This window comes from Pongo abelii, chromosome 7, assembly GCF_028885655.2.
Source record: "Pongo abelii isolate AG06213 chromosome 7, NHGRI_mPonAbe1-v2.0_pri, whole genome shotgun sequence".
Classification (NCBI taxonomy): domain Eukaryota; kingdom Metazoa; phylum Chordata; class Mammalia; order Primates; family Hominidae; genus Pongo; species Pongo abelii.
In genome coordinates this window covers 10,243,260-10,269,797 of record NC_071992.2, presented here as the reverse complement: position 1 = coordinate 10,269,797, position 26,538 = coordinate 10,243,260, and positions in this window count along the sequence as shown.

Sequence of the window (26,538 nt, the reverse complement as noted above, 5' to 3'; positions counted from 1 at the left end):
CCCTGTTCGTGTGCACATTTGGGTGCTTGAGCAGGGTTGCACCCAAGATTCTGCGGTTCTACCGAGCCCTGGGTTGTGCACTGGACAACCTTCCTCAGGGGTTGGTCAATTCTGATCACTGCACCTAACGAGACAGGGACCATGAAACCTAATCAGCAAATACAGAAAAGGAAGTGGTCATTTCCCACAATCATTTCCACTGAAACACCACGTCGGATAAATAAGTCTGATTGCAGGACAGGGACTGGGCTTCAGAGATGCACCTTTCGCAGCTGGACGAATGACCCGGAATCTCCCCAGATGCCGTCTGTAAACACACCAAATGAGATTGATTTCAGGGCTTTCTGAATTTAGTTTCGTTGAAGACACACACTCCTGTGTGTGATTTCCTTGACTACCAATACGACTTACTTCCTAATGACTTACATGCCAGTGGGAAAATTTTTCGTTTCTACTCATTGGAATTGGACACCGTGAAACAGGCAAGTCGGTCTGTCTGTTTCCGGCGTTCTGTGGGTTCCACCAAGTGCACAAGTCCTAGGGCGCCTGAGGTCCATTCAAAAACCAGTGTAAAAACGGCGAGTCAGGGTAAGAAAGAAGAGCACCGTTCCTATCTTCCAAATGCATTCCAGTTTCCACGACTCAAGGTGGCGAGAAGGATCCACGGATGTCCCACATTAACAAAATTTCACCTTCTCATGCCGACCAACAACTGACGAGTGAAACACACCCCAGGAGAAAATAGTCAACCCAGTCCCCTGCAATAACCTCACACGCAAACCTACACGTCAACAGGTCATATTCAGAAATACACACTGAATGTCATCTACCGTGAACACAAACACACAGACAGTCCCTCCAGAGGTTGTCTGCGTTGTCCGTGTTGTACAGACAGAAACTTGGGCTCCTCATTACTTTACTTAGGATTGGCAGTGTTCGTGTTTGTGTGGGTGTGTGTGTGTTTGCGTGCGTGCTTGTGGGTGTGTGTGTGTGTGTGTGTGTTTGCGCACCCCTATGTGTGGGTCGGCACATCCACTGAGCTCACTGGCACAGAAGCAGAGCCCTCTTGCTGTGTTTGTTCTTCCCTTTGGATCTCCTGGTCCTCCCTTGCAGAGAAGCGAGTGTGCCAGTGTTCATGGACTCGTGATCTGTCGGGTTCGTTGAGGAGAGGTTTAGCAGGGAGCTTTGCTGTTCAGGATGGTGGTTTTTCATCCCACACTTGTATTTCGATTGATGAATCACAAGTACGTTGGGAGGCAGGGTACCTTCGACTTTTCTGACGTTGAAGTCAGGCTTGGTTTTGTTTTGCTCTTGGAGGAATTTCCAGTGGTCTAAGGTGCTTTCCTGAGTGGCCGTTTCCACCAAGTGCTCGTCCAACTCGGGTACCTGGAGGCAGGGGTCTCTCTTGAGCTCTCCTTGCGTTGCTCGCCTGTCTGTGTCTTCAGCGCCAAGGGCTCTTGCTTCCCTGCCTCTTGACACGCTCTCACTGTGTCTTTCCCATTCACTCTTCTGGATGTAAAAGAGGACATAGGCCTGTTGACTCAGGACAGAAGTGATGCCAGAGGCAGTGACCTCGGCATCATCCATTTTATACCACTGGCCTTCTTGAGCTTTGACATAAGAGAAGTAATGTCCGTTGTGACAGCTCCACCCGGCGTGGACCAGCACAGCATAGAGGACATAGACAAGAGGTCCTGCGTTCTGCTGAGACATGTATGGCTGCATGTCAAGGCACTCAGGATATTGCACACTCTTGGCAAGTTTGTTGCCTGTGACATGGGAGAATCTCTTCAATACAAGGATGAGGACCTTGGCAGAAGTGTGCAAAGTTAACGTCTTGGAGGCCGGCGCCTTCTGGAGACAAAGACCACAATGATAGGCATTCTCTCCATTGAGTTCTTCGGGCTTCACCAACTGTTCCAAAGCTTGCTTCACACTCTGAGCTGCCTGGATATCCAGGGCGATGTCCAGGTAAGGGTCAAAGGTGTCTGAAATGCCCTGGCAGTGGAGACACTTGATTTGAGATCTCCAGTACCCTCCAAATATTTGGTGCATGAGGGTGGTGTCCTTAGAGTGATGATCTACCAGCTTGTGCCCGGGAAGGCACGCCTTTTTCATGGCATCCACAGTGAACATCAGAAATTCATGGGCGTCTTCCTGCTTGCCTCTATGGAAGCCAGCAGCCAATGCCCGTGAGGGCTGGATGACATGGCCAGGACGGTGGAGGGCCCGTGTGATGTGAGCTTGCATAGTACAGAGCATGCAGCCCTTGTGACCATGACAAGTTTGAGAGTGCTCCCGGGACAGCATGTAGTTGGCAAGGGGCGGTGTGTATGTCAGGCACTGCAGGGAAGCATTCACGTAGCAGGTATTTCCCATATTCTGGAGCCCAGCCCCCACCGCAGCAGGTCTCCTGCTACTCAGAGGAAGCTGCTCCCTGGGAGCAAGCTGTCTTGCCACAGGAGCCAAATCATCACAGAGGTCGACACGGGTCTCAGATGAGAGTGGTGACTTCTCAGGGAGAGAAGTCCGCTGGATTTCAGCAAAAGCTGCACCTGGCCCAGAACATGTGAGTTTTGAAAAGCGGTTCAACTGCCACTCCCCTCCCAAGCAGAGTGAGTCGTCCTCCATGTCGCCTGGAACAAGGATCACAAGGTTTTTCTGCTGGGACCGCGGGTTGCAGAAAGACGCTATCTCTGCCGAGAGGGTGTTCAAATGAGGAGCTGTCTGGCCGCATCAGCCCTTATATACCTCACCCCCACCAACCGCGAACACCCCACCCACCCATCAGGTGCGCGATAAACCAATCAAATATCAGCACTCAATTAAGGAAGGAGTCACAGGGTGTGTCCCCTTGCATTGCTGGGAATTCAACAGACACAGCCCACATCATGCTTTCCAGAACACCTGAATCCAATTACTCCTCAGGCTGATAGGCACGTAGAATACGAGTGTAACCGGGTTGGGACAGTGGCCACACACTTGCCTTATTTTAGGTAAAACAATGTCAGGGAAGAAATCTTTACCTATGAAGCCGTGTGTGTGTGCGCGCTTGTGTGTGTGTGTCCGTGTTTGTGTGTGTGTGTGTGTGTGTGTGTGTGTGTGTTTGTGCTGGGATGTACTTTCAAGTGTGTGCTTTTGGCAGATACCATCATCCCTTCAGCGATTGAAGGACAAGAAGTCGGAAGTGCGCTTTCTGACTGGAGAATAGTCAATGAAGTACAGTAATTAGCACAGCGTATTTGTTTTTCCTCAATAAGAAAGGAGAGATCCGTGGAATCAAACAGACCTTCCAGCGATAACCTTTCCATGCTCAGCCTATTGATTGTGTATCCGAGTGAAATTGCCTGCCAGTGGGGAACAAGACAAGTCTTTGCCTGAAATGCTCTTGTGAAAGTTAGATTCCCATATAATAAAGCATCAAGTGGTAGAAACATGCACTGAAGTTTGAAGAGATACTCAGTGCACAAAGTAGAATGTGAAAGACTTTCGTGAAATCACGCAATCACCGAGAGACTAATTGATGACATTCCCCAAATTGAGGTTTACCAGAAAAGAGAAATAGTCATGACATGCTACAGTCAGCGGTTTCAGACGTCCGACGGCAGTTTAAGAAAACATGAAACAAAAGTCTTGAGATATCAGAAGGTATCCCAACTAAAACCTTTGGTTTATGAAAGAAATGATGAAAATAAAAGCAACATATCTCACAGTATGGGTGGTAATATTTTCATACGTATGTGATAATGGATCAACATTTGATAGAGATGAAATAAAAAGTTCCCAATTTGACAAAAGCAAACAAGGAAAATTATACCGTAGAAAAGCCCGGGTGACGGGAGTGAGGCCCTGTCTCAAGAAGAAAGCATCGCAGAGATTGAAAAGCAGGGAGTGAATCAGAGGATTGTATAACGTTGTTAATACTGGCCCTTGTTTCAGTGGCAAAAGGCCCAAATAAGCCGTGTGTCTCACGGATTCTCGCATCAATTGTTCAGGATCTGAGATGTTGCCTCCATTTCCAGTTAGGCATTGTATGGTGGAATTGCAGTTAGCACATCTGGTGCAAAAATTTTAATGCTGACGAAGGTGGACATGTTCCCTGAGCTAAGAGGGTCAGAATTTGGGTGTGTCTTCAGGCTCTCTGGCTTACCAGGAATGGAGATCCTGGCTCTAGGGATTTTCCCAAAATGTCTCAGACAGTAAGCAACAGGGCAGAATTGAGTCCCGGCGCCAAGGCCTCGAGGTGTAAAGAAACAGCCCTGGCCTCAGGGCCCATGAAATTAGGATGATTTAAAGAAGGATGGTGGAATGAGAGGACTGTGACCTTCGGCCCCGTTTCTTTCCCTTGTCTTTTCATGGGCCAGGTGTGCTCAATCAGAAGGCTTCCTGCGCCTGATGTCGAGTGTCCTGGGGGAAGAAAGGAGCATTGTTTTGAAAGATGCTCCACAGGGAGAAAGGAGCCACCATTCTCAGGAGAATGATCCCCAGAAGCCTGAGCAATCCAGATGCCGTGGCTTCACACTAGACCCTGGAGGGTCTTATTCCTGGAGCCGGGACCTGGGCATCGGTGTCCTTTCATGCTCATAACTGATTTTGAGGGGAGCCCAATAGATAAACTGTCTGCGAGGCATTCGCCTCACACTGTAGTTTTCACACACGTCACACAGAAACCCTGTTCGTGTGCACATTTGGGTGCTTGAGCAGGGTTGCACCCAAGATTCTGCGGTTCTACCGAGCCCTGGGTTGTGCACTGGACAACCTTCCTCAGGGGTTGGTCAATTCTGATCACTGCACCTAACGAGACAGGGACCATGAAACCTAATCAGCAAATACAGAAAAGGAAGTGGTCATTTCCCACAATCATTTCCACTGAAACACCACGTCGGATAAATAAGTCTGATTGCAGGACAGGGACTGGGCTTCAGAGATGCACCTTTCGCAGCTGGACGAATGACCCGGAATCTCCCCAGATGCCGTCTGTAAACACACCAAATGAGATTGATTTCAGGGCTTTCTGAATTTAGTTTCGTTGAAGACACACACTCCTGTGTGTGATTTCCTTGACTACCAATACGACTTACTTCCTAATGACTTACATGCCAGTGGGAAAATTTTTCGTTTCTACTCATTGGAATTGGACACCGTGAAACAGGCAAGTCGGTCTGTCTGTTTCCGGCGTTCTGTGGGTTCCACCAAGTGCACAAGTCCTAGGGCGCCTGAGGTCCATTCAAAAACCAGTGTAAAAACGGCGAGTCAGGGTAAGAAAGAAGAGCACCGTTCCTATCTTCCAAATGCATTCCAGTTTCCACGACTCAAGGTGGCGAGAAGGATCCACGGATGTCCCACATTAACAAAATTTCACCTTCTCATGCCGACCAACAACTGACGAGTGAAACACACCCCAGGAGAAAATAGTCAACCCAGTCCCCTGCAATAACCTCACACGCAAACCTACACGTCAACAGGTCATATTCAGAAATACACACTGAATGTCATCTACCGTGAACACAAACACACAGACAGTCCCTCCAGAGGTTGTCTGCGTTGTCCGTGTTGTACAGACAGAAACTTGGGCTCCTCATTACTTTACTTAGGATTGGCAGTGTTCGTGTTTGTGTGGGTGTGTGTGTGTTTGCGTGCGTGCTTGTGGGTGTGTGTGTGTGTGTGTGTGTTTGCGCACCCCTATGTGTGGGTCGGCACATCCACTGAGCTCACTGGCACAGAAGCAGAGCCCTCTTGCTGTGTTTGTTCTTCCCTTTGGATCTCCTGGTCCTCCCTTGCAGAGAAGCGAGTGTGCCAGTGTTCATGGACTCGTGATCTGTCGGGTTCGTTGAGGAGAGGTTTAGCAGGGAGCTTTGCTGTTCAGGATGGTGGTTTTTCATCCCACACTTGTATTTCGATTGATGAATCACAAGTACGTTGGGAGGCAGGGTACCTTCGACTTTTCTGACGTTGAAGTCAGGCTTGGTTTTGTTTTGCTCTTGGAGGAATTTCCAGTGGTCTAAGGTGCTTTCCTGAGTGGCCGTTTCCACCAAGTGCTCGTCCAACTCGGGTACCTGGAGGCAGGGGTCTCTCTTGAGCTCTCCTTGCGTTGCTCGCCTGTCTGTGTCTTCAGCGCCAAGGGCTCTTGCTTCCCTGCCTCTTGACACGCTCTCACTGTGTCTTTCCCATTCACTCTTCTGGATGTAAAAGAGGACATAGGCCTGTTGACTCAGGACAGAAGTGATGCCAGAGGCAGTGACCTCGGCATCATCCATTTTATACCACTGGCCTTCTTGAGCTTTGACATAAGAGAAGTAATGTCCGTTGTGACAGCTCCACCCGGCGTGGACCAGCACAGCATAGAGGACATAGACAAGAGGTCCTGCGTTCTGCTGAGACATGTATGGCTGCATGTCAAGGCACTCAGGATATTGCACACTCTTGGCAAGTTTGTTGCCTGTGACATGGGAGAATCTCTTCAATACAAGGATGAGGACCTTGGCAGAAGTGTGCAAAGTTAACGTCTTGGAGGCCGGCGCCTTCTGGAGACAAAGACCACAATGATAGGCATTCTCTCCATTGAGTTCTTCGGGCTTCACCAACTGTTCCAAAGCTTGCTTCACACTCTGAGCTGCCTGGATATCCAGGGCGATGTCCAGGTAAGGGTCAAAGGTGTCTGAAATGCCCTGGCAGTGGAGACACTTGATTTGAGATCTCCAGTACCCTCCAAATATTTGGTGCATGAGGGTGGTGTCCTTAGAGTGATGATCTACCAGCTTGTGCCCGGGAAGGCACGCCTTTTTCATGGCATCCACAGTGAACATCAGAAATTCATGGGCGTCTTCCTGCTTGCCTCTATGGAAGCCAGCAGCCAATGCCCGTGAGGGCTGGATGACATGGCCAGGACGGTGGAGGGCCCGTGTGATGTGAGCTTGCATAGTACAGAGCATGCAGCCCTTGTGACCATGACAAGTTTGAGAGTGCTCCCGGGACAGCATGTAGTTGGCAAGGGGCGGTGTGTATGTCAGGCACTGCAGGGAAGCATTCACGTAGCAGGTATTTCCCATATTCTGGAGCCCAGCCCCCACCGCAGCAGGTCTCCTGCTACTCAGAGGAAGCTGCTCCCTGGGAGCAAGCTGTCTTGCCACAGGAGCCAAATCATCACAGAGGTCGACACGGGTCTCAGATGAGAGTGGTGACTTCTCAGGGAGAGAAGTCCGCTGGATTTCAGCAAAAGCTGCACCTGGCCCAGAACATGTGAGTTTTGAAAAGCGGTTCAACTGCCACTCCCCTCCCAAGCAGAGTGAGTCGTCCTCCATGTCGCCTGGAACAAGGATCACAAGGTTTTTCTGCTGGGACCGCGGGTTGCAGAAAGACGCTATCTCTGCCGAGAGGGTGTTCAAATGAGGAGCTGTCTGGCCGCATCAGCCCTTATATACCTCACCCCCACCAACCGCGAACACCCCACCCACCCATCAGGTGCGCGATAAACCAATCAAATATCAGCACTCAATTAAGGAAGGAGTCACAGGGTGTGTCCCCTTGCATTGCTGGGAATTCAACAGACACAGCCCACATCATGCTTTCCAGAACACCTGAATCCAATTACTCCTCAGGCTGATAGGCACGTAGAATACGAGTGTAACCGGGTTGGGACAGTGGCCACACACTTGCCTTATTTTAGGTAAAACAATGTCAGGGAAGAAATCTTTACCTATGAAGCCGTGTGTGTGTGCGCGCTTGTGTGTGTGTGTCCGTGTTTGTGTGTGTGTGTGTGTGTGTGTGTGTGTGTGTTTGTGCTGGGATGTACTTTCAAGTGTGTGCTTTTGGCAGATACCATCATCCCTTCAGCGATTGAAGGACAAGAAGTCGGAAGTGCGCTTTCTGACTGGAGAATAGTCAATGAAGTACAGTAATTAGCACAGCGTATTTGTTTTTCCTCAATAAGAAAGGAGAGATCCGTGGAATCAAACAGACCTTCCAGCGATAACCTTTCCATGCTCAGCCTATTGATTGTGTATCCGAGTGAAATTGCCTGCCAGTGGGGAACAAGACAAGTCTTTGCCTGAAATGCTCTTGTGAAAGTTAGATTCCCATATAATAAAGCATCAAGTGGTAGAAACATGCACTGAAGTTTGAAGAGATACTCAGTGCACAAAGTAGAATGTGAAAGACTTTCGTGAAATCACGCAATCACCGAGAGACTAATTGATGACATTCCCCAAATTGAGGTTTACCAGAAAAGAGAAATAGTCATGACATGCTACAGTCAGCGGTTTCAGACGTCCGACGGCAGTTTAAGAAAACATGAAACAAAAGTCTTGAGATATCAGAAGGTATCCCAACTAAAACCTTTGGTTTATGAAAGAAATGATGAAAATAAAAGCAACATATCTCACAGTATGGGTGGTAATATTTTCATACGTATGTGATAATGGATCAACATTTGATAGAGATGAAATAAAAAGTTCCCAATTTGACAAAAGCAAACAAGGAAAATTATACCGTAGAAAAGCCCGGGTGACGGGAGTGAGGCCCTGTCTCAAGAAGAAAGCATCGCAGAGATTGAAAAGCAGGGAGTGAATCAGAGGATTGTATAACGTTGTTAATACTGGCCCTTGTTTCAGTGGCAAAAGGCCCAAATAAGCCGTGTGTCTCACGGATTCTCGCATCAATTGTTCAGGATCTGAGATGTTGCCTCCATTTCCAGTTAGGCATTGTATGGTGGAATTGCAGTTAGCACATCTGGTGCAAAAATTTTAATGCTGACGAAGGTGGACATGTTCCCTGAGCTAAGAGGGTCAGAATTTGGGTGTGTCTTCAGGCTCTCTGGCTTACCAGGAATGGAGATCCTGGCTCTAGGGATTTTCCCAAAATGTCTCAGACAGTAAGCAACAGGGCAGAATTGAGTCCCGGCGCCAAGGCCTCGAGGTGTAAAGAAACAGCCCTGGCCTCAGGGCCCATGAAATTAGGATGATTTAAAGAAGGATGGTGGAATGAGAGGACTGTGACCTTCGGCCCCGTTTCTTTCCCTTGTCTTTTCATGGGCCAGGTGTGCTCAATCAGAAGGCTTCCTGCGCCTGATGTCGAGTGTCCTGGGGGAAGAAAGGAGCATTGTTTTGAAAGATGCTCCACAGGGAGAAAGGAGCCACCATTCTCAGGAGAATGATCCCCAGAAGCCTGAGCAATCCAGATGCCGTGGCTTCACACTAGACCCTGGAGGGTCTTATTCCTGGAGCCGGGACCTGGGCATCGGTGTCCTTTCATGCTCATAACTGATTTTGAGGGGAGCCCAATGGATAAACTGTCTGCGAGGCATTCGCATCACACTGTAGTTTTCACACACGTCACACAGAAACCCTGTTCGTGTGCACATTTGGGTGCTTGAGCAGGGTTGCACCCAAGATTCTGCGGTTCTACCGAGCCCTGGGTTGTGCACTGGACAACCTTCCTCAGGGGTTGGTCAATTCTGATCACTGCACCTAACGAGACAGGGACCATGAAACCTAATCAGCAAATACAGAAAAGGAAGTGGTCATTTCCCACAATCATTTCCACTGAAACACCACGTCGGATAAATAAGTCTGATTGCAGGACAGGGACTGGGCTTCAGAGATGCACCTTTCGCAGCTGGACGAATGACCCGGAATCTCCCCAGATGCCGTCTGTAAACACACCAAATGAGATTGATTTCAGGGCTTTCTGAATTTAGTTTCGTTGAAGACACACACTCCTGTGTGTGATTTCCTTGACTACCAATACGACTTACTTCCTAATGACTTACATGCCAGTGGGAAAATTTTTCGTTTCTACTCATTGGAATTGGACACCGTGAAACAGGCAAGTCGGTCTGTCTGTTTCCGGCGTTCTGTGGGTTCCACCAAGTGCACAAGTCCTAGGGCGCCTGAGGTCCATTCAAAAACCAGTGTAAAAACGGCGAGTCAGGGTAAGAAAGAAGAGCACCGTTCCTATCTTCCAAATGCATTCCAGTTTCCACGACTCAAGGTGGCGAGAAGGATCCACGGATGTCCCACATTAACAAAATTTCACCTTCTCATGCCGACCAACAACTGACGAGTGAAACACACCCCAGGAGAAAATAGTCAACCCAGTCCCCTGCAATAACCTCACACGCAAACCTACACGTCAACAGGTCATATTCAGAAATACACACTGAATGTCATCTACCGTGAACACAAACACACAGACAGTCCCTCCAGAGGTTGTCTGCGTTGTCCGTGTTGTACAGACAGAAACTTGGGCTCCTCATTACTTTACTTAGGATTGGCAGTGTTCGTGTTTGTGTGGGTGTGTGTGTGTTTGCGTGCGTGCTTGTGGGTGTGTGTGTGTGTGTGTGTGTTTGCGCACCCCTATGTGTGGGTCGGCACATCCACTGAGCTCACTGGCACAGAAGCAGAGCCCTCTTGCTGTGTTTGTTCTTCCCTTTGGATCTCCTGGTCCTCCCTTGCAGAGAAGCGAGTGTGCCAGTGTTCATGGACTCGTGATCTGTCGGGTTCGTTGAGGAGAGGTTTAGCAGGGAGCTTTGCTGTTCAGGATGGTGGTTTTTCATCCCACACTTGTATTTCGATTGATGAATCACAAGTACGTTGGGAGGCAGGGTACCTTCGACTTTTCTGACGTTGAAGTCAGGCTTGGTTTTGTTTTGCTCTTGGAGGAATTTCCAGTGGTCTAAGGTGCTTTCCTGAGTGGCCGTTTCCACCAAGTGCTCGTCCAACTCGGGTACCTGGAGGCAGGGGTCTCTCTTGAGCTCTCCTTGCGTTGCTCGCCTGTCTGTGTCTTCAGCGCCAAGGGCTCTTGCTTCCCTGCCTCTTGACACGCTCTCACTGTGTCTTTCCCATTCACTCTTCTGGATGTAAAAGAGGACATAGGCCTGTTGACTCAGGACAGAAGTGATGCCAGAGGCAGTGACCTCGGCATCATCCATTTTATACCACTGGCCTTCTTGAGCTTTGACATAAGAGAAGTAATGTCCGTTGTGACAGCTCCACCCGGCGTGGACCAGCACAGCATAGAGGACATAGACAAGAGGTCCTGCGTTCTGCTGAGACATGTATGGCTGCATGTCAAGGCACTCAGGATATTGCACACTCTTGGCAAGTTTGTTGCCTGTGACATGGGAGAATCTCTTCAATACAAGGATGAGGACCTTGGCAGAAGTGTGCAAAGTTAACGTCTTGGAGGCCGGCGCCTTCTGGAGACAAAGACCACAATGATAGGCATTCTCTCCATTGAGTTCTTCGGGCTTCACCAACTGTTCCAAAGCTTGCTTCACACTCTGAGCTGCCTGGATATCCAGGGCGATGTCCAGGTAAGGGTCAAAGGTGTCTGAAATGCCCTGGCAGTGGAGACACTTGATTTGAGATCTCCAGTACCCTCCAAATATTTGGTGCATGAGGGTGGTGTCCTTAGAGTGATGATCTACCAGCTTGTGCCCGGGAAGGCACGCCTTTTTCATGGCATCCACAGTGAACATCAGAAATTCATGGGCGTCTTCCTGCTTGCCTCTATGGAAGCCAGCAGCCAATGCCCGTGAGGGCTGGATGACATGGCCAGGACGGTGGAGGGCCCGTGTGATGTGAGCTTGCATAGTACAGAGCATGCAGCCCTTGTGACCATGACAAGTTTGAGAGTGCTCCCGGGACAGCATGTAGTTGGCAAGGGGCGGTGTGTATGTCAGGCACTGCAGGGAAGCATTCACGTAGCAGGTATTTCCCATATTCTGGAGCCCAGCCCCCACCGCAGCAGGTCTCCTGCTACTCAGAGGAAGCTGCTCCCTGGGAGCAAGCTGTCTTGCCACAGGAGCCAAATCATCACAGAGGTCGACACGGGTCTCAGATGAGAGTGGTGACTTCTCAGGGAGAGAAGTCCGCTGGATTTCAGCAAAAGCTGCACCTGGCCCAGAACATGTGAGTTTTGAAAAGCGGTTCAACTGCCACTCCCCTCCCAAGCAGAGTGAGTCGTCCTCCATGTCGCCTGGAACAAGGATCACAAGGTTTTTCTGCTGGGACCGCGGGTTGCAGAAAGACGCTATCTCTGCCGAGAGGGTGTTCAAATGAGGAGCTGTCTGGCCGCATCAGCCCTTATATACCTCACCCCCACCAACCGCGAACACCCCACCCACCCATCAGGTGCGCGATAAACCAATCAAATATCAGCACTCAATTAAGGAAGGAGTCACAGGGTGTGTCCCCTTGCATTGCTGGGAATTCAACAGACACAGCCCACATCATGCTTTCCAGAACACCTGAATCCAATTACTCCTCAGGCTGATAGGCACGTAGAATACGAGTGTAACCGGGTTGGGACAGTGGCCACACACTTGCCTTATTTTAGGTAAAACAATGTCAGGGAAGAAATCTTTACCTATGAAGCCGTGTGTGTGTGCGCGCTTGTGTGTGTGTGTCCGTGTTTGTGTGTGTGTGTGTGTGTGTGTGTGTGTGTGTTTGTGCTGGGATGTACTTTCAAGTGTGTGCTTTTGGCAGATACCATCATCCCTTCAGCGATTGAAGGACAAGAAGTCGGAAGTGCGCTTTCTGACTGGAGAATAGTCAATGAAGTACAGTAATTAGCACAGCGTATTTGTTTTTCCTCAATAAGAAAGGAGAGATCCGTGGAATCAAACAGACCTTCCAGCGATAACCTTTCCATGCTCAGCCTGTTGATTGTGTATCCGAGTGAAATTGCCTGCCAGTGGGGAACAAGACAAGTCTTTGCCTGAAATGCTCTTGTGAAAGTTAGATTCCCATATAATAAAGCATCAAGTGGTAGAAACATGCACTGAAGTTTGAAGAGATACTCAGTGCACAAAGTAGAATGTGAAAGACTTTCGTGAAATCACGCAATCACCGAGAGACTAATTGATGACATTCCCCAAATTGAGGTTTACCAGAAAAGAGAAATAGTCATGACATGCTACAGTCAGCGGTTTCAGACGTCCGACGGCAGTTTAAGAAAACATGAAACAAAAGTCTTGAGATATCAGAAGGTATCCCAACTAAAACCTTTGGTTTATGAAAGAAATGATGAAAATAAAAGCAACATATCTCACAGTATGGGTGGTAATATTTTCATACGTATGTGATAATGGATCAACATTTGATAGAGATGAAATAAAAAGTTCCCAATTTGACAAAAGCAAACAAGGAAAATTATACCGTAGAAAAGCCCGGGTGACGGGAGTGAGGCCCTGTCTCAAGAAGAAAGCATCGCAGAGATTGAAAAGCAGGGAGTGAATCAGAGGATTGTATAACGTTGTTAATACTGGCCCTTGTTTCAGTGGCAAAAGGCCCAAATAAGCCGTGTGTCTCACGGATTCTCGCATCAATTGTTCAGGATCTGAGATGTTGCCTCCATTTCCAGTTAGGCATTGTATGGTGGAATTGCAGTTAGCACATCTGGTGCAAAAATTTTAATGCTGACGAAGGTGGACATGTTCCCTGAGCTAAGAGGGTCAGAATTTGGGTGTGTCTTCAGGCTCTCTGGCTTACCAGGAATGGAGATCCTGGCTCTAGGGATTTTCCCAAAATGTCTCAGACAGTAAGCAACAGGGCAGAATTGAGTCCCGGCGCCAAGGCCTCGAGGTGTAAAGAAACAGCCCTGGCCTCAGGGCCCATGAAATTAGGATGATTTAAAGAAGGATGGTGGAATGAGAGGACTGTGACCTTCGGCCCCGTTTCTTTCCCTTGTCTTTTCATGGGCCAGGTGTGCTCAATCAGAAGGCTTCCTGCGCCTGATGTCGAGTGTCCTGGGGGAAGAAAGGAGCACTGTTTTGAAAGATGCTCCACAGGGAGAAAGGAGCCACCATTCTCAGGAGAATGATCCCCAGAAGCCTGAGCAATCCAGATGCCGTGGCTTCACACTAGACCCTGGAGGGTCTTATTCCTGGAGCCGGGACCTGGGCATCGGTGTCCTTTCATGCTCATAACTGATTTTGAGGGGAGCCCAATGGATAAACTGTCTGCGAGGCATTCGCATCACACTGTAGTTTTCACACACGTCACACAGAAACCCTGTTCGTGTGCACATTTGGGTGCTTGAGCAGGGTTGCACCCAAGATTCTGCGGTTCTACCGAGCCCTGGGTTGTGCACTGGACAACCTTCCTCAGGGGTTGGTCAATTCTGATCACTGCACCTAACGAGACAGGGACCATGAAACCTAATCAGCAAATACAGAAAAGGAAGTGGTCATTTCCCACAATCATTTCCACTGAAACACCACGTCGGATAAATAAGTCTGATTGCAGGACAGGGACTGGGCTACAGAGATGCACCTTTCGCAGCTGGACGAATGACCCGGAATCTCCCCAGATGCCGTCTGTAAACACACCAAATGAGATTGATTTCAGGGCTTTCTGAATTTAGTTTCGTTGAAGACACACACTCCTGTGTGTGATTTCCTTGACTACCAATACGACTTACTTCCAAATGACTTACATGCCAGTGGGAAAATTTTCCGTTTCAACTCATTGGAATTGGACACCGTGAAACAGGCAAGTCGGTCTGTCTGTTTCCGGCGTTCTGTGGGTTCCACCAAGTGCACAAGTCCTAGGGCGCCTGAGGTCCATTCAAAAACCAGTGTAAAAACGGCGAGTCAGGGTAAGAAAGAAGAGCACCGTTCCTATCTTCCAAATGCATTCCAGTTTCCACGACTCAAGGTGGCGAGAAGGATCCACGGATGTCCCACATTAACAAAATTTCACCTTCTCATGCCGACCAACAACTGACGAGTGAAACACACCCCAGGAGAAAATAGTCAACCCAGTCCCCTGCAATAACCTCACACGCAAACCTACACGTCAACAGGTCATATTCAGAAATACACACTGAATGTCATCTACCGTGAACACAAACACACAGACAGTCCCTCCAGAGGTTGTCTGCGTTGTCCGTGTTGTACAGACAGAAACTTGGGCTCCTCATTACTTTACTTAGGATTGGCAGTGTTCGTGTTTGTGTGGGTGTGTGTGTGTTTGCGTGCGTGCTTGTGGGTGTGTGTGTGTGTGTGTGTGTGTTTGCGCACCCCTATGTGTGGGTCGGCACATCCACTGAGCTCACTGGCACAGAAGCAGAGCCCTCTTGCTGTGTTTGTTCTTCCCTTTGGATCTCCTGGTCCTCCCTTGCAGAGAAGCGAGTGTGCCAGTGTTCATGGACTCGTGATCTGTCGGGTTCGTTGAGGAGAGGTTTAGCAGGGAGCTTTGCTGTTCAGGATGGTGGTTTTTCATCCCACACTTGTATTTCGATTGATGAATCACAAGTACGTTGGGAGGCAGGGTACCTTCGACTTTTCTGACGTTGAAGTCAGGCTTGGTTTTGTTTTGCTCTTGGAGGAATTTCCAGTGGTCTAAGGTGCTTTCCTGAGTGGCCGTTTCCACCAAGTGCTCGTCCAACTCGGGTACCTGGAGGCAGGGGTCTCTCTTGAGCTCTCCTTGCGTTGCTCGCCTGTCTGTGTCTTCAGCGCCAAGGGCTCTTGCTTCCCTGCCTCTTGACACGCTCTCACTGTGTCTTTCCCATTCACTCTTCTGGATGTAAAAGAGGACATAGGCCTGTTGACTCAGGACAGAAGTGATGCCAGAGGCAGTGACCTCGGCATCATCCATTTTATACCACTGGCCTTCTTGAGCTTTGACATAAGAGAAGTAATGTCCGTTGTGACAGCTCCACCCGGCGTGGACCAGCACAGCATAGAGGACATAGACAAGAGGTCCTGCGTTCTGCTGAGACATGTATGGCTGCATGTCAAGGCACTCAGGATATTGCACACTCTTGGCAAGTTTGTTGCCTGTGACATGGGAGAATCTCTTCAATACAAGGATGAGGACCTTGGCAGAAGTGTGCAAAGTTAACGTCTTGGAGGCCGGCGCCTTCTGGAGACAAAGACCACAATGATAGGCATTCTCTCCATTGAGTTCTTCGGGCTTCACCAACTGTTCCAAAGCTTGCTTCACACTCTGAGCTGCCTGGATATCCAGGGCGATGTCCAGGTAAGGGTCAAAGGTGTCTGAAATGCCCTGGCAGTGGAGACACTTGATTTGAGATCTCCAGTACCCTCCAAATATTTGGTGCATGAGGGTGGTGTCCTTAGAGTGATGATCTACCAGCTTGTGCCCGGGAAGGCACGCCTTTTTCATGGCATCCACAGTGAACATCAGAAATTCATGGGCGTCTTCCTGCTTGCCTCTATGGAAGCCAGCAGCCAATGCCCGTGAGGGCTGGATGACATGGCCAGGACGGTGGAGGGCCCGTGTGATGTGAGCTTGCATAGTACAGAGCATGCAGCCCTTGTGACCATGACAAGTTTGAGAGTGCTCCCGGGACAGCATGTAGTTGGCAAGGGGCGGTGTGTATGTCAGGCACTGCAGGGAAGCATTCACGTAGCAGGTATTTCCCATATTCTGGAGCCCAGCCCCCACCGCAGCAGGTCTCCTGCTACTCAGAGGAAGCTGCTCCCTGGGAGCAAGCTGTCTTGCCACAGGAGCCAAATCATCACAGAGGTCGACACGGGTCTCAGATGAGAGTGGTGACTTCTCAGGGAGAGAAGTCCGCTGGATTTCAGCAAAAGCTGCACCTGGCCCAGAACATGTGAGTTTTGAAAAGCGGTTCAACTGCCACTCCCCTCCCAAGCAGAGTGAGTCGTCCTCCATGTCGCCTGGAACAAGGATCACAAGGTTTTTCTGCTGGGACCGCGGGTTGCAGAAAGACGCTATCTCTTCCGAGAGGGTGTTCAAATGAGGAGCTGTCTGGCCGCATCAGCCCTTATATACCTCACCCCCACCAACCGCGAACACCCCACCCACCCATCAGGTGCGCGATAAACCAATCAAATATCAGCACTCAATTAAGGAAGGAGTCACAGGGTGTGTCCCCTTGCATTGCTGGGAATTCAACAGACACAGCCCACATCATGCTTTCCAGAACACCTGAATCCAATTACTCCTCAGGCTGATAGGCACGTAGAATACGAGTGTAACCGGGTTGGGACAGTGGCCACACACTTGCCTTATTTTAGGTAAAACAATGTCAGGGAAGAAATCTTTACCTATGAAGCCGTGTGTGTGTGCGCGCTTGTGTGTGTGTGTCCGTGTTTGTGTGTGTGTGTGTGTGTGTGTGTGTGTGTGTGTTTGTGCTGGGATGTACTTTCAAGTGTGTGCTTTTGGCAGATACCATCATCCCTTCAGCGATTGAAGGACAAGAAGTCGGAAGTGCGCTTTCTGACTGGAGAATAGTCAATGAAGTACAGTAATTAGCACAGCGTATTTGTTTTTCCTCAATAAGAAAGGAGAGATCCGTGGAATCAAACAGACCTTCCAGCGATAACCTTTCCATGCTCAGCCTATTGATTGTGTATCCGAGTGAAATTGCCTGCCAGTGGGGAACAAGACAAGTCTTTGCCTGAAATGCTCTTGTGAAAGTTAGATTCCCATATAATAAAGCATCAAGTGGTAGAAACATGCACTGAAGTTTGAAGAGATACTCAGTGCACAAAGTAGAATGTGAAAGACTTTCGTGAAATCACGCAATCACCGAGAGACTAATTGATGACATTCCCCAAATTGAGGTTTACCAGAAAAGAGAAATAGTCATGACATGCTACAGTCAGCGGTTTCAGACGTCCGACGGCAGTTTAAGAAAACATGAAACAAAAGTCTTGAGATATCAGAAGGTATCCCAACTAAAACCTTTGGTTTATGAAAGAAATGATGAAAATAAAAGCAACATATCTCACAGTATGGGTGGTAATATTTTCATACGTATGTGATAATGGATCAACATTTGATAGAGATGAAATAAAAAGTTCCCAATTTGACAAAAGCAAACAAGGAAAATTATACCGTAGAAAAGCCCGGGTGACGGGAGTGAGGCCCTGTCTCAAGAAGAAAGCATCGCAGAGATTGAAAAGCAGGGAGTGAATCAGAGGATTGTATAACGTTGTTAATACTGGCCCTTGTTTCAGTGGCAAAAGGCCCAAATAAGCCGTGTGTCTCACGGATTCTCGCATCAATTGTTCAGGATCTGAGATGTTGCCTCCATTTCCAGTTAGGCATTGTATGGTGGAATTGCAGTTAGCACATCTGGTGCAAAAATTTTAATGCTGACGAAGGTGGACATGTTCCCTGAGCTAAGAGGGTCAGAATTTGGGTGTGTCTTCAGGCTCTCTGGCTTACCAGGAATGGAGATCCTGGCTCTAGGGATTTTCCCAAAATGTCTCAGACAGTAAGCAACAGGGCAGAATTGAGTCCCGGCGCCAAGGCCTCGAGGTGTAAAGAAACAGCCCTGGCCTCAGGGCCCATGAAATTAGGATGATTTAAAGAAGGATGGTGGAATGAGAGGACTGTGACCTTCGGCCCCGTTTCTTTCCCTTGTCTTTTCATGGGCCAGGTGTGCTCAATCAGAAGGCTTCCTGCGCCTGATGTCGAGTGTCCTGGGGGAAGAAAGGAGCACTGTTTTGAAAGATGCTCCACAGGGAGAAAGGAGCCACCATTCTCAGGAGAATGATCCCCAGAAGCCTGAGCAATCCAGATGCCGTGGCTTCACACTAGACCCTGGAGGGTCTTATTCCTGGAGCCGGGACCTGGGCATCGGTGTCCTTTCATGCTCATAACTGATTTTGAGGGGAGCCCAATGGATAAACTGTCTGCGAGTCATTCGCATCACACTGTAGTTTTCACACACGTCACACAGAAACCCTGTTCGTGTGCACATTTGGGTGCTTGAGCAGGGTTGCACCCAAGATTCTGCGGTTCTACCGAGCCCTGGGTTGTGCACTGGACAACCTTCCTCAGGGGTTGGTCAATTCTGATCACTGCACCTAACGAGACAGGGACCATGAAACCTAATCAGCAAATACAGAAAAGGAAGTGGTCATTTCCCACAATCATTTCCACTGAAACACCACGTCGGATAAATAAGTCTGATTGCAGGACAGGGACTGGGCTTCAGAGATGCACCTTTCGCAGCTGGACGAATGACCCGGAATCTCCCCAGATGCCGTCTGTAAACACACCAAATGAGATTGATTTCAGGGCTTTCTGAATTTAGTTTCGTTGAAGACACACACTCCTGTGTGTGATTTCCTTGACTACCAATACGACTTACTTCCTAATGACTTACATGCCAGTGGGAAAATTTTTCGTTTCTACTCATTGGAATTGGACACCGTGAAACAGGCAAGTCGGTCTGTCTGTTTCCGGCGTTCTGTGGGTTCCACCAAGTGCACAAGTCCTAGGGCGCCTGAGGTCCATTCAAAAACCAGTGTAAAAACGGCGAGTCAGGGTAAGAAAGAAGAGCACCGTTCCTATCTTCCAAATGCATTCCAGTTTCCACGACTCAAGGTGGCGAGAAGGATCCACGGATGTCCCACATTAACAAAATTTCACCTTCTCATGCCGACCAACAACTGACGAGTGAAACACACCCCAGGAGAAAATAGTCAACCCAGTCCCCTGCAATAACCTCACACGCAAACCTACACGTCAACAGGTCATATTCAGAAATACACACTGAATGTCATCTACCGTGAACACAAACACACAGACAGTCCCTCCAGAGGTTGTCTGCGTTGTCCGTGTTGTACAGACAGAAACTTGGGCTCCTCATTACTTTACTTAGGATTGGCAGTGTTCGTGTTTGTGTGGGTGTGTGTGTGTTTGCGTGCGTGCTTGTGGGTGTGTGTGTGTGTGTGTGTGTTTGCGCACCCCTATGTGTGGGTCGGCACATCCACTGAGCTCACTGGCACAGAAGCAGAGCCCTCTTGCTGTGTTTGTTCTTCCCTTTGGATCTCCTGGTCCTCCCTTGCAGAGAAGCGAGTGTGCCAGTGTTCATGGACTCGTGATCTGTCGGGTTCGTTGAGGAGAGGTTTAGCAGGGAGCTTTGCTGTTCAGGATGGTGGTTTTTCATCCCACACTTGTATTTCGATTGATGAATCACAAGTACGTTGGGAGGCAGGGTACCTTCGACTTTTCTGACGTTGAAGTCAGGCTTGGTTTTGTTTTGCTCTTGGAGGAATTTCCAGTGGTCTAAGGTGCTTTCCTGAGTGGCCGTTTCCACCAAGTGCTCGTCCAACTCGGGTACCTGGAGGCAGGGGTCTCTCTTGAGCTCTCCTTGCGTTGCTCGCCTGTCTGTGTCTTCAGCGCCAAGGGCTCTTGCTTCCCTGCCTCTTGACACGCTCTCACTGTGTCTTTCCCATTCACTCTTCTGGATGTAAAAGAGGACATAGGCCTGTTGACTCAGGACAGAAGTGATGCCAGAGGCAGTGACCTCGGCATCATCCATTTTATACCACTGGCCTTCTTGAGCTTTGACATAAGAGAAGTAATGTCCGTTGTGACAGCTCCACCCGGCGTGGACCAGCACAGCATAGAGGACATAGACAAGAGGTCCTGCGTTCTGCTGAGACATGTATGGCTGCATGTCAAGGCACTCAGGATATTGCACACTCTTGGCAAGTTTGTTGCCTGTGACATGGGAGAATCTCTTCAATACAAGGATGAGGACCTTGGCAGAAGTGTGCAAAGTTAACGTCTTGGAGGCCGGCGCCTTCTGGAGACAAAGACCACAATGATAGGCATTCTCTCCATTGAGTTCTTCGGGCTTCACCAACTGTTCCAAAGCTTGCTTCACACTCTGAGCTGCCTGGATATCCAGGGCGATGTCCAGGTAAGGGTCAAAGGTGTCTGAAATGCCCTGGCAGTGGAGACACTTGATTTGAGATCTCCAGTACCCTCCAAATATTTGGTGCATGAGGGTGGTGTCCTTAGAGTGATGATCTACCAGCTTGTGCCCGGGAAGGCATGCCTTTTTCATGGCATCCACAGTGAACATCAGAAATTCATGGGCGTCTTCCTGCTTGCCTCTATGGAAGCCAGCAGCCAATGCCCGTGAGGGCTGGATGACATGGCCAGGACGGTGGAGGGCCCGTGTGATGTGAGCTTGCATAGTACAGAGCATGCAGCCCTTGTGACCATGACAAGTTTGAGAGTGCTCCCGGGACAGCATGTAGTTGGCAAGGGGCGGTGTGTATGTCAGGCACTGCAGGGAAGCATTCACGTAGCAGGTATTTCCCATATTCTGGAGCCCAGCCCCCACCGCAGCAGGTCTCCTGCTACTCAGAGGAAGCTGCTCCCTGGGAGCAAGCTGTCTTGCCACAGGAGCCAAATCATCACAGAGGTCGACACGGGTCTCAGATGAGAGTGGTGACTTCTCAGGGAGAGAAGTCCGCTGGATTTCAGCAAAAGCTGCACCTGGCCCAGAACATGTGAGTTTTGAAAAGCGGTTCAACTGCCACTCCCCTCCCAAGCAGAGTGAGTCGTCCTCCATGTCGCCTGGAACAAGGATCACAAGGTTTTTCTGCTGGGACCGCGGGTTGCAGAAAGACGCTATCTCTTCCGAGAGGGTGTTCAAATGAGGAGCTGTCTGGCCGCATCAGCCCTTATATACCTCACCCCCACCAACCGCGAACACCCCACCCACCCATCAGGTGCGCGATAAACCAATCAAATATCAGCACTCAATTAAGGAAGGAGTCACAGGGTGTGTCCCCTTGCATTGCTGGGAATTCAACAGACACAGCCCACATCATGCTTTCCAGAACACCTGAATCCAATTACTCCTCAGGCTGATAGGCACGTAGAATACGAGTGTAACCGGGTTGGGACAGTGGCCACACACTTGCCTTATTTTAGGTAAAACAATGTCAGGGAAGAAATCTTTACCTATGAAGCCGTGTGTGTGTGCGCGCTTGTGTGTTTGTGTCCGTGTTTGTGTGTGTGTGTGTGTGTGTGTCTGTGTGTGTGTTTGTGCTGGGATGTACTTTCAAGTGTGTGCTTTTGGCAGATACCATCATCCCTTCAGCGATTGAAGGACAAGAAGTCGGAAGTGCGCTTTCTGACTGGAGAATAGTCAATGAAGTACAGTAATTAGCACAGCGTATTTGTTTTTCCTCAATAAGAAAGGAGAGATCCGTGGAATCAAACAGACCTTCCAGCGATAACCTTTCCATGCTCAGCCTGTTGATTGTGTATCCGAGTGAAATTGCCTGCCAGTGGGGAACAAGACAAGTCTTTGCCTGAAATGCTCTTGTGAAAGTTAGATTCCCATATAATAAAGCATCAAGTGGTAGAAACATGCACTGAAGTTTGAAGAGATACTCAGTGCACAAAGTAGAATGTGAAAGACTTTCGTGAAATCACGCAATCACCGAGAGACTAATTGATGACATTCCCCAAATTGAGGTTTACCAGAAAAGAGAAATAGTCATGACATGCTACAGTCAGCGGTTTCAGACGTCCGACGGCAGTTTAAGAAAACATGAAACAAAAGTCTTGAGATATCAGAAGGTATTCCAACTAAAACCTTTGGTTTATGAAAGAAATGATGAAAATAAAAGCAACATATCTCACAGTATGGGTGGTAATATTTTCATACGTATGTGATAATGGATCAACATTTGATAGAGATGAAATAAAAAGTTCCCAATTTGACAAAAGCAAACAAGGAAAATATACCGTAGAAAAGCCCGGGTGACGGGAGTGAGGCCCTGTCTCAAGAAGAAAGCATCGCAGAGATTGAAAAGCAGGGAGTGAATCAGAGGATTGTATAACGTTGTTAATACTGGCCCTTGTTTCAGTGGCAAAAGGCCCAAATAAGCCGTGTGTCTCACGGATTCTCGCATCAATTGTTCAGGATCTGAGATGTTGCCTCCATTTCCAGTTAGGCATTGTATGGTGGAATTGCAGTTAGCACATCTGGTGCAAAAATTTTAATGCTGACGAAGGTGGACATGTTCCCTGAGCTAAGAGGGTCAGAATTTGGGTGTGTCTTCAGGCTCTCTGGCTTACCAGGAATGGAGATCCTGGCTCTAGGGATTTTCCCAAAATGTCTCAGACAGTAAGCAACAGGGCAGAATTGAGTCCCGGCGCCAAGGCCTCGAGGTGTAAAGAAACAGCCCTGGCCTCAGGGCCCATGAAATTAGGATGATTTAAAGAAGGATGGTGGAATGAGAGGACTGTGACCTTCGGCCCCGTTTCTTTCCCTTGTCTTTTCATGGGCCAGGTGTGCTCAATCAGAAGGCTTCCTGCGCCTGATGTCGAGTGTCCTGGGGGAAGAAAGGAGCACTGTTTTGAAAGATGCTCCACAGGGAGAAAGGAGCCACCATTCTCAGGAGAATGATCCCCAGAAGCCTGAGCAATCCAGATGCCGTGGCTTCACACTAGACCCTGGAGGGTCTTATTCCTGGAGCCGGGACCTGGGCATCGGTGTCCTTTCATGCTCATAACTGATTTTGAGGGGAGCCCAATGGATAAACTGTCTGCGAGGCATTCGCATCACACTGTAGTTTTCACACACGTCACACAGAAACCCTGTTCGTGTGCACATTTGGGTGCTTGAGCAGGGTTGCACCCAAGATTCTGCGGTTCTACCGAGCCCTGGGTTGTGCACTGGACAACCTTCCTCAGGGGTTGGTCAATTCTGATCACTGCACCTAACGAGACAGGGACCATGAAACCTAATCAGCAAATACAGAAAAGGAAGTGGTCATTTCCCACAATCATTTCCACTGAAACACCACGTCGGATAAATAAGTCTGATTGCAGGACAGGGACTGGGCTACAGAGATGCACCTTTCGCAGCTGGACGAATGACCCGGAATCTCCCCAGATGCCGTCTGTAAACACACCAAATGAGATTGATTTCAGGGCTTTCTGAATTTAGTTTCGTTGAAGACACACACTCCTGTGTGTGATTTCCTTGACTACCAATACGACTTACTTCCAAATGACTTACATGCCAGTGGGAAAATTTTCCGTTTCAACTCATTGGAATTGGACACCGTGAAACAGGCAAGTCGGTCTGTCTGTTTCCGGCGTTCTGTGGGTTCCACCAAGTGCACAAGTCCTAGGGCGCCTGAGGTCCATTCAAAAACCAGTGTAAAAACGGCGAGTCAGGGTAAGAAAGAAGAGCACCGTTCCTATCTTCCAAATGCATTCCAGTTTCCACGACTCAAGGTGGCGAGAAGGATCCACGGATGTCCCACATTAACAAAATTTCACCTTCTCATGCCGACCAACAACTGACGAGTGAAACACACCCCAGGAGAAAATAGTCAACCCAGTCCCCTGCAATAACCTCACACGCAAACCTACACGTCAACAGGTCATATTCAGAAATACACACTGAATGTCATCTACCGTGAACACAAACACACAGACAGTCCCTCCAGAGGTTGTCTGCGTTGTCCGTGTTGTACAGACAGAAACTTGGGCTCCTCATTACTTTACTTAGGATTGGCAGTGTTCGTGTTTGTGTGGGTGTGTGTGTGTTTGCGTGCGTGCTTGTGGGTGTGTGTGTGTGTGTGTGTGTGTTTGCGCACCCCTATGTGTGGGTCGGCACATCCACTGAGCTCACTGGCACAGAAGCAGAGCCCTCTTGCTGTGTTTGTTCTTCCCTTTGGATCTCCTGGTCCTCCCTTGCAGAGAAGCGAGTGTGCCAGTGTTCATGGACTCGTGATCTGTCGGGTTCGTTGAGGAGAGGTTTAGCAGGGAGCTTTGCTGTTCAGGATGGTGGTTTTTCATCCCACACTTGTATTTCGATTGATGAATCACAAGTACGTTGGGAGGCAGGGTACCTTCGACTTTTCTGACGTTGAAGTCAGGCTTGGTTTTGTTTTGCTCTTGGAGGAATTTCCAGTGGTCTAAGGTGCTTTCCTGAGTGGCCGTTTCCACCAAGTGCTCGTCCAACTCGGGTACCTGGAGGCAGGGGTCTCTCTTGAGCTCTCCTTGCGTTGCTCGCCTGTCTGTGTCTTCAGCGCCAAGGGCTCTTGCTTCCCTGCCTCTTGACACGCTCTCACTGTGTCTTTCCCATTCACTCTTCTGGATGTAAAAGAGGACATAGGCCTGTTGACTCAGGACAGAAGTGATGCCAGAGGCAGTGACCTCGGCATCATCCATTTTATACCACTGGCCTTCTTGAGCTTTGACATAAGAGAAGTAATGTCCGTTGTGACAGCTCCACCCGGCGTGGACCAGCACAGCATAGAGGACATAGACAAGAGGTCCTGCGTTCTGCTGAGACATGTATGGCTGCATGTCAAGGCACTCAGGATATTGCACACTCTTGGCAAGTTTGTTGCCTGTGACATGGGAGAATCTCTTCAATACAAGGATGAGGACCTTGGCAGAAGTGTGCAAAGTTAACGTCTTGGAGGCCGGCGCCTTCTGGAGACAAAGACCACAATGATAGGCATTCTCTCCATTGAGTTCTTCGGGCTTCACCAACTGTTCCAAAGCTTGCTTCACACTCTGAGCTGCCTGGATATCCAGGGCGATGTCCAGGTAAGGGTCAAAGGTGTCTGAAATGCCCTGGCAGTGGAGACACTTGATTTGAGATCTCCAGTACCCTCCAAATATTTGGTGCATGAGGGTGGTGTCCTTAGAGTGATGATCTACCAGCTTGTGCCCGGGAAGGCACGCCTTTTTCATGGCATCCACAGTGAACATCAGAAATTCATGGGCGTCTTCCTGCTTGCCTCTATGGAAGCCAGCAGCCAATGCCCGTGAGGGCTGGATGACATGGCCAGGACGGTGGAGGGCCCGTGTGATGTGAGCTTGCATAGTACAGAGCATGCAGCCCTTGTGACCATGACAAGTTTGAGAGTGCTCCCGGGACAGCATGTAGTTGGCAAGGGGCGGTGTGTATGTCAGGCACTGCAGGGAAGCATTCACGTAGCAGGTATTTCCCATATTCTGGAGCCCAGCCCCCACCGCAGCAGGTCTCCTGCTACTCAGAGGAAGCTGCTCCCTGGGAGCAAGCTGTCTTGCCACAGGAGCCAAATCATCACAGAGGTCGACACGGGTCTCAGATGAGAGTGGTGACTTCTCAGGGAGAGAAGTCCGCTGGATTTCAGCAAAAGCTGCACCTGGCCCAGAACATGTGAGTTTTGAAAAGCGGTTCAACTGCCACTCCCCTCCTAAGCAGAGTGAGTCGTCCTCCATGTCGCCTGGAACAAGGATCACAAGGTTTTTCTGCTGGGACCGCGGGTTGCAGAAAGACGCTATCTCTGCCGAGAGGGTGTTCAAATGAGGAGCTGTCTGGCCGCATCAGCCCTTATATACCTCACCCCCACCAACCGCGAACACCCCACCCACCCATCAGGTGCGCGATAAACCAATCAAATATCAGCACTCAATTAAGGAAGGAGTCACAGGGTGTGTCCCCTTGCATTGCTGGGAATTCAACAGACACAGCCCACATCATGCTTTCCAGAACACCTGAATCCAATTACTCCTCAGGCTGATAGGCACGTAGAATACGAGTGTAACCGGGTTGGGACAGTGGCCACACACTTGCCTTATTTTAGGTAAAACAATGTCAGGGAAGAAATCTTTACCTATGAAGCCGTGTGTGTGTGCGCGCTTGTGTGTGTGTGTCCGTGTTTGTGTGTGTGTGTGTGTGTGTGTGTGTGTGTGTGTTTGTGCTGGGATGTACTTTCAAGTGTGTGCTTTTGGCAGATACCATCATCCCTTCAGCGATTGAAGGACAAGA